Source organism: Carcharhinus amblyrhynchos, chromosome 15 (genome assembly GCF_965287045.1).
Source record: "Carcharhinus amblyrhynchos chromosome 15, sCarAmb.v2.hapA, whole genome shotgun sequence".
NCBI classification, from domain to species: Eukaryota; Metazoa; Chordata; class Chondrichthyes; order Carcharhiniformes; family Carcharhinidae; genus Carcharhinus; species Carcharhinus amblyrhynchos.
Window position 1 is genome coordinate 20,878,854 of NC_137338.1, and position 8,283 is coordinate 20,887,136.

The 8,283-nt window shown below is 44.8% G+C and overlaps 1 non-coding gene across 1 annotated transcript; it reads right to left on the minus strand.

Moving 5' to 3' along the window:
- Window positions 1–6,708: 6,708 nt before the first annotated feature.
- Window positions 6,709–6,906, minus strand: LOC145353559 (U2 spliceosomal RNA). Its single transcript, XR_013888731.1, has one exon. It is a non-coding gene; the product is annotated as a U2 spliceosomal RNA (small nuclear RNA).
- Between the last annotated feature and the right edge of the window lie 1,377 nt (window positions 6,907–8,283).

Sequence of the window (8,283 nt, forward strand, 5' to 3'; positions counted from 1 at the left end):
CACCTGAACTCCCACCTAATCCCAATTGCCAGCACTTGGCCAATAGCCCTGAGTGTTATGATGTGCATCCTCTACCAGCCTCCAAGACAGCGCCAGACCATCACCTCCCTCTAGTACAAAGGTTTTTCCTCATATTCCCCCCTAAACCTCCTGCCCCACACCTTGAACCTCTGTCTTCTTGTGATTGACATTTCAACTAAGGAGACAGCTTCTCCTTATCCACTCTGCCTATGTCTCTCATAATTTTGTACATCTTGATCAGGTCACCCCCCAGTCTTCACTCCTCTAACAAAAGCAACCCAAGCTTACCCACTCTTTTCATGACTTAAATGTTCCATCGCAGGCAGCATTCTGGTAAACCTCCTCTGTACTCCCTCCAGTGCAATCACATCCTTCCTATAACGTGGCAATCAGAACTGCACACAGTATTCTAGTTATGGCCTGACCAAAGTTCTATACAACTCCAACATGATTTTCCTGCTTATGTAACCTATGCCTTGATTGATAAAGATGACCAGCCTGAATGAGTATGCCACAACAGTAACTAACTTCATTAGTAAGTGTTTAGAAGATTGTGTGCCAAAGAAGCAAACCCACATGTCCCCCAAATGGAAACCATGGATGAACAGGGATATCCACTGCTTGCAGAAGCCTAGGTCTGTTCAAGTCAGGCAACGTTGACCTATACAAGAAAGGCAGATCTCTAAGGAGATCCATCAAAGATGCCAAAAAACAGTTCTGGACAAAGCTAGAGTACCAGGCTAGCCACGTTGGCTCCAACACACATCTCCCTGATGAGCTCCATGCATCCTACGCCTGTTTTGAGCAAGAGGTCAGTGGGAGCATGCCCTCTAGCCTGGAAGCCCTGGATGAACCTGTATCTGGGGTCACCATTGCAGATGCCAGAGCAGCTTTCTCAAAGATCAACCCATGGAAAGTGGCTGGCCCGGCTGCAGTACCTGGATGTGCGCTCAGATCCTGCATGGATCAGCTGGCAGAGGTATTCATAGACATCTTCAACCTCTCTTTACAAAAGTCTGAGGTCTCTACCTGCTTCAAGAAGACAACCATCATCCCGGTACCTGAGAAAAATCAAGCAGCATGCCTTAATGACTATCGGTCAGTGGCTCTGACATCCATCATTATGAAGTGCCTCAAAAAGCTAGTCATGGCACGAATCAATTCCAGCCTTCCTTTTATTGTTGTTGTCGGTGTTGTGTTCCTATTGTTATTGTTGTCGGTGTTGTGTTCCTGCTGTTGTTGTCGGTGTTGTGTTCCTGCTGTTGTTGTCGGTGTTGTGTTCCTGCTGTTGTTGTCGGTGTTGTGTTCCTGCTGTTGTTGTCGGTGTTGTGTTCCTGCTGTTGTTGTCGGTGTTGTGTTCCTGCTGTTGTTGTCGGTGTTGTGTTCCTGCTGTTGTTGTCAGTGTTGTGTTCCTGCTGTTGTTGTCGGTGTTGTGTTCCTGCTGTAGTGCATTTGTTTCAATGCAAGAAGTGTAACAGGTAAGAGCTTGGATTAGTAATTGGAACTATGATGTTGTTACCATTACACAGACTTGGTTAAGGGAAGGAGAGAATTTGCGTTCCAGGATATAGATGTTTCAGGCAGGATAGAAGGGGATGTAAAAGGGGTGGGGGAGTTGCACTACTGGTTAAGGAGAATATCACAGCTGTACTGCGGGAGGACACCTGGGCGGGCTTATACAGTGAGGCAATATGGGTAGATTTCAGGAATAGGAGGATGTAGTCACAATGTTGGGGGTTTACTATAGCCTCCCAATGGGAGATAGAGTGACAGATATGAAGGCAGATTTTGGCAAGGTGTAAAAATAACAAACTTGTTGTGGTGGGAAATTTTAACTTCCCCGATATCAACTGGGACTCATGTAGTGCTACAGGCATGGATGGGGCAGAGTTTGAAAGGAGCATCCAGGAGGGCTTCTTGAAACAGTATATAGATAGTCCAACCAGGACAGGGGCTGCACTGGGCCTGGTATTGGAAAATAAGCCTGGCCAGGTGGCCCTGTTGATGTTGTTACTGCTGTTGTGTTTTTGTTGATGTTGTTGCCAGTGTTGTGTTCCTGTGGTTGTTGTTGCCACTGTTATGTTCCTTTTATTGTTGTTGCCAGTGCTGTGCTCCTATGGTTGTTGTTGCCACTATTATGTTCCTTTTATTGTTGATGCCAGTGTTGTGTTCCTATTGTTATTGTTGTCAGTGTTGTGTTCCTGCTGTTGTTGTCGGTGTTGTGTTCCTGCTGTTGTTGCTGGTGTGGTGTTCCTGTTGTTATTGTTGCTGGTGTTGTGTTCCTGTTATTATTGTTGTTGGTGTTGTTGTGTTCCTGTTGTTGTTGTTTCTGATCTTGTGTTCGCTTTGTTGTTGTTATCGGTGTTGTGTTCCTGTTATTGTTATTGCTGGTGTTGTGTTCCTCTTGTTGTTGCTGTTGTTACGTTCCTCTTGTTGTTGTTGTTGCCTATGTTGTGTTCCTGTTGTTGTTGCTGGTGTTGTGCTCCTGTTGTTATTGTTGCCGGTGTTATGTTCCTGTTCCAGTTGTTGTTGGTGGTGGTGTTTTTGCTGCCATTATTGTCTTCCTGTTGTTGTCATGTGATAATATGGTTAACTGGAGGGGCTGGGTATGGAACAGGGAACAACAGCTTTCAGTTCTGACTGGGCTTTGTAAGTGTGTAAGAGAAATGTTTACATCGACCTGAAATAGTGATGTTAGAAATTTGCTTTTAATCTTTTCACTGTTGTTCAACTATTAATTGTTAAGTTGCCTCATTTTGTTAGACTTGTACCATAAAGTTTTAAACTTTAATATAATTTGGGATTCTGGTCTAGCACTCTAACACTGGAAATCTCAGAAAAAGGCTGCAATGGATCACTTAATAGTTGCAAATGCTTCAATCTTGCCTTTCGTACCAATTTGCTGGAAAATCTCAGTAGGTTTGACTGCATTTGCGGAGCGAGAATAGAGCCAACGTTTCGAGTCAGCATGATCCTTGGCTCTTCTCTCCACAGATGCTGTCAGACCTGCTGGGTTTCTCCAGCAGTTTCTGTTTTTGTTTCAGATGCCAGCATCCGCAGTATTTTACCTTTATTTGTGACATTTTTACAGTAATTTCATTGCAGTGTTAACGATTTTCACAGTGTGTTAATGAAGTTACTGATTTTCACAGTAACTTCATTAAGTGTAAACGTAAACCTACATGTGACTAATAAATAAACTTTACTTTTTACTTTGTAAGGCTACCTGTGACAATAATAACTAAACTTTAAACATTATTATTTCACCAGTACAGCCATCAAATGCATCATTCACCCAGCCGTGAATTATGAACATTGCGCAAAATGGCACAGAGAAAAACCAAGTAGATTTCTTACACTGATGGGCTAAAGATGTCCCGATTAATGGGTCAGGAAATGAGGGTTGTTAGTGTCCTTAGGCTCTGCAGTTGTGTTTGTAAAAGGCACATAGTTGTGGGATGGATCACATTAGATGCTACATTAGTGATGACACTAGGAATGATGTACACAATACATCCAGTAAAACTATTCAGAACAGGCAGTTCAATTACATCAATTAACGTAGAATCATAAAGTTGTACAGCGCAGAAATGTGATGTGATGCTGTTGATTGCAGCAGTGATATTTTGTCACTTTATTCTCCAATTAACTGCTGAGCACTCATTTGGCAGCAGGAAATACACCCACTTCCAGTATTTAAAAGGATTACTAAGTACTTACAGATTAATTTCTGTTTGATTTTGTTTGGCTCTTGTTCAATTCCACAAGCTTTTGGTGCTTTCTCTAGTTGCTTAAAATTGAAGAAGTTTCCAGGAAGTGGCGTGGCAGGTGTTGAAGAACTTTTTGCTGACTTCAAGACTGCTGCACAACTTTGAGGGTGCACTAATAGGTAGTCTCCTTGGAGCATGCATGACTTGATAAATGAGCAGAGGTCGTACAGAGCAGGGCAAGCTGCTGAAAGAGGGAGGAGGAGGAGGGAGAGAAGGACTCCCAGCAAGTGGTCATATTTACCCAGGGTTTTCATGAAATAATTTCATGAATGATCTGTGAGACATTTGCGCTTCCACAAGGATTTCCTCTTAGAAATCTGCTTCCTGCTCCAGTCACAACTTCAATCTCAGAGGAGGGCAAAGAGTGAATTGCTAGGCTACTACCTCCCCATGCACAAATTATCACAGTTTCCTTCATAGGAGATGAATAGTAATAGCCTAGCTGTATTATCACTAGACTATTAATCCAGAAACTCAGCTAATACTCTGGGGGCCTGGGTTCGAATCCCACCAAGGCAGTTGGTGGAATTTGAATTCAATAAAAATATCAGGCATCAAGAATCTATTAATGACCATGAACTGATTGTCAGAAAAACCCATCTGATTCACCAGTGTCCCTTTCAGAAAGGAAATCTGCCGTCCTTACCTGGTCTGGCCTACGTGTGACTCCAGAGCTACAGCAATGTGGTTGACTCTCAACTGTCCTCCAAGGGCAACTAGGGATGGGCAATAAATGCTGGCCCAGCCAGTGACACCTATGTCCCATGAGATTAATTGACCATGCTAAATTGACCTAGTGTAAATGTCAATATCGTTGATAGCCTGCTGCATGTGGCACACCTTGCCATCTTGATTGGACAATGAGCTATATGGTGAGCAGCTAAGGTGTGGATGCATGAGGAGGGGGAGCAGAACGTAAGGAGGAGGAGTTGGAGAAGGAAGGGGAAGAAAAGGAAGAGAGGGGGCAACCTAGACAGTTGCGTTCTGTTCAGGGTCTTTATAAAGAATGCATCTAAATAACTAGAAGTCTAATGCCCTGATCAACGCTTCCACAAACCTCATCTCCCCTCTGTTCACTGACCACAAACAGAAATAGAATTGGCCACAAGCTGCATTTATAAATCAAGTCATGCCATATTGCAGCAGGAGACAAGGCATCACCCTTGTGCATTCCCTTAGTGCTTGTCTTCTTCTTTGCTTGTCTTAGTGCTCCTATACAATGCAACTTCAGTATTTGCAGCACGGCTGGAGAAAGGCTGCTGAATTTCAGCGGTGGCAACTACAGACGGACTTGAAGGACAACCTTGAGAAGCTTGACTGTGAGTTCACCCCTCCAGCAGTACCCTGGGATGGTTAACAGGGACCAGCAATGGAGTGGGAGAGATGGGAGGACAAATGCTATCTTCCTGATAATATGAGCCTCATGGAGCCACTGCCTCTCTTGGTGCTGCATCCCAGCAATCTGATTAATCCATCTGAAACTGCAGCATTATCCATCAGCCCCTGTATCATTGAGAGTAATTGACACCATTTCCACACCGGATAGGAGGAGTTCCAAGCTCTGCAAAACCTTGACCCAAGTTGGAGATTGGCCACAGCCTCTCTGGCAAGCTTCCCAATGTACCAAGCATTTTTTTTTGTGAATACCTATTAACATTCCTCTGTATGCGGCCCCATCCAAGTATTCATCTGAGTCCTCTGCGGTTGTCTGATCCCATCCTCTGGCCAGCTGGCACCTCTCCTGGTGGTAACCCACTTGTGCTTAATGTCTCACCACATACAGATGCTGCCTCTATTCTGACCTCCAGTGTCTGATTGGGTCGCTGTGAGGGTGAAATTGAGTGAGTGTTCATCACATACCCCTTGCGTATCTGAAAGGAAAAAGGCACAAGGTTAAGGTTGTTTTGAGGAGTCAGACGGGTAAATAAGAGGGGATTGATTACACCATCAGAAAATCAGAAAAGGTAGTGAGATGAGGAGAAAGTGGGATATGAGAGGGAGGTTGAGGTATGAGGGTACTGTCACCTTTGAAGGTTTCAGCTTAGTTACTAACCGCAGACTCAGTAATAGACGTCCCAACATACAGATCTTTGGACACTAAAGGGCAATTTAGCATGGCCAATCCACCTAATCTGCACATCTTTGGACCTTGGATGGAAGCCAGAACACCTGAGGAAACCCACGCAGATACGGGGAGAACATGCAAACTCCACACAGACAGTGACCCAAGACCTGAATCAAATTGTGGTCCCTGGGGTTGTGAAGCAGCAGTGTTAACCACTGTGCCACCCAGGCCTTCATTGTTAAAGATTGCCATGGAGTGACTATGTTGGTGTGACGAATTGAGTAACTGAAGTTAATGATATATTTTGTAGGAGATGACGTTGGAAGAGTCATTCATTGATCTTGACCACTTGTGTCAGGTCATTGAATTTCTTGCACCACCCCTTCCAAGTCCTTGGGGCTTGACTCCTAACGTTGACCCTCAAGGCAATCAGTTCCCACTGCCTTTAGAGCTTGCGTCTGGAGGATCTCCTGCCTACCTGTGGATATCTCTCCTCCTTTCCACCTGTTCCAGCAAGGAGCAATGTCTGAAAACCTTGGAGCCTTCCCTCTCCCATGTTGTGCCATTCTTCACAGTTTCTCATGTTAGATACACTTTCCACACGACAAGCTGTACCTCTTCCACACCCACATGCTCAGAAGCAGGTTGGCTTTGAGTACAGCCGACCTACTTTAAGTGGTATTAGAACATTACAATTTTAGGGCCCCTACTGATGTGTCAACCAGTAAATAACACAGTTTTTTTCTGTTTTTATTCCAATTCAATCAAATCAAGTCCAATTCAGAATCTTAACAAGTTGAGGCATTCCCGATCCAAGCTGACAAGACAGGGCTCTCACCTCCTGCCTTGGGCTTGATCTACATGATCCAAGCTGATTGGAGTAGGCATAGCTCCTCCTCCAAGGCTTGATCTCATTTGCATCTTAGCCAAAAGGCCGAGATGCCGCTTTTAAAAATTACTTCAAACGAAGCTAAAATGTACCTTATGACTTCAACCAAGCACAGCACGTCAATACTACACTTGATCTTAGCCAAAAGGCCGAGGAGCGATTAGTGTTGGCTAGGTACAGCCGCCATTCAGCTGAGCAAACAGCATGGAGTTTTAGGGTACAACAGCTCCAGGAATCAGCTGTAAAGGAATAGTGCTTTATTGCACAAAATAAAACAAAATCCACAAGTCTGTGATAAACACAACCGGTACCGACCTGGTCAATGGAATAATGGACCCACTCAGGGGTTTGCTTTCTACAGGGCTTGGTATACAAGCTCCTACCTGGTTAATTACCAATCTCCAAGGACCTTGTATTCTACGAGTCCTACGGGAGGGTTTTGGGGGGGTGGTGGTGGTCAATCGATGCTTCCCCATGTAAGTCCTGGTGGGGTTATCACATAGGGAAATAAATTTTACTTTATGGGTCAGAGGAGGGGTTCAAAAGGCTCCAGCCAGATCCAAAGAGGCAGTTTGGACATCACTGACTTGGCAGCGAAGTTCCAGAAGAATTTCTTCTTATTTGGATAGAGTCTCAGGGTAAGGCAAAACAAAAATCAGCCTAATAGATGAGTGAGTGAATGATTTTAGTATGTATCTAAGTGTCAGTCGATAAGAATAACAATGAGAAAATCGCTAATTTAAGCTAAATTCAACGCCAGGCCTGGAGGGGAACAGAATAGTTCTGCAATCAACTTGGCCACCCAGTTAGTCAATGTTTAGCACATGTTGCAAATAATAAACCTTGATTTCAAGACTTGAATCATTCCTCAAACTGTAAATTTTCTGTGATCGCAGAAAGGTTATGCCGACTAACTTAGGATGAAAAATAGTGGACTCAAAATATTAATCCAATCCTTGTGAATGGGAAGGTTTATCTTTATTCCAAAGGATCGATGACACTGGGTGGCACGGTGGCACAGTGGTTAGCACTGCTTCCTCACAGCGCCAGGGATCCGGGTTCCATCCCCGGCGTGGGTCACTGTCTGTGTGGAGTTTGCACATTCTGTGTCTGCGTGGGTTCAGTCAGGAGATGCATGGGTGTGCCAAATCACAGGATTCACACATGCATTCCCGACGCTTGCATGTCTCCCACCTCCGGAAATCAGGTGCAGTCGAAACCACGCAGGAAACTGGCGGGAAAACCAAGTAAGTACTTTTAATCTATCTTTACCATTATTTGCAGGTGATAATCAGGCCCAGAGACTTCAACGGCATCTGAATAGCAATTTGACTCTGGCGAGGTTTAGAGTAGCTCCCACTTTCGGGGAACTAACTAGCAGGAGACCCCACTGGAGTGGAGGAGGGGCAATTGGGACCCCTCAGGGGGTCGGACAGTGGGGAGGGGTGGTGTTCCCTGGGCATGGGCACACTGGCAGTGCCAGCCTGTGCCCGCAGCACTACCAAAGGTCAAAGTGCATGAGGAAATGCAAAGAGATC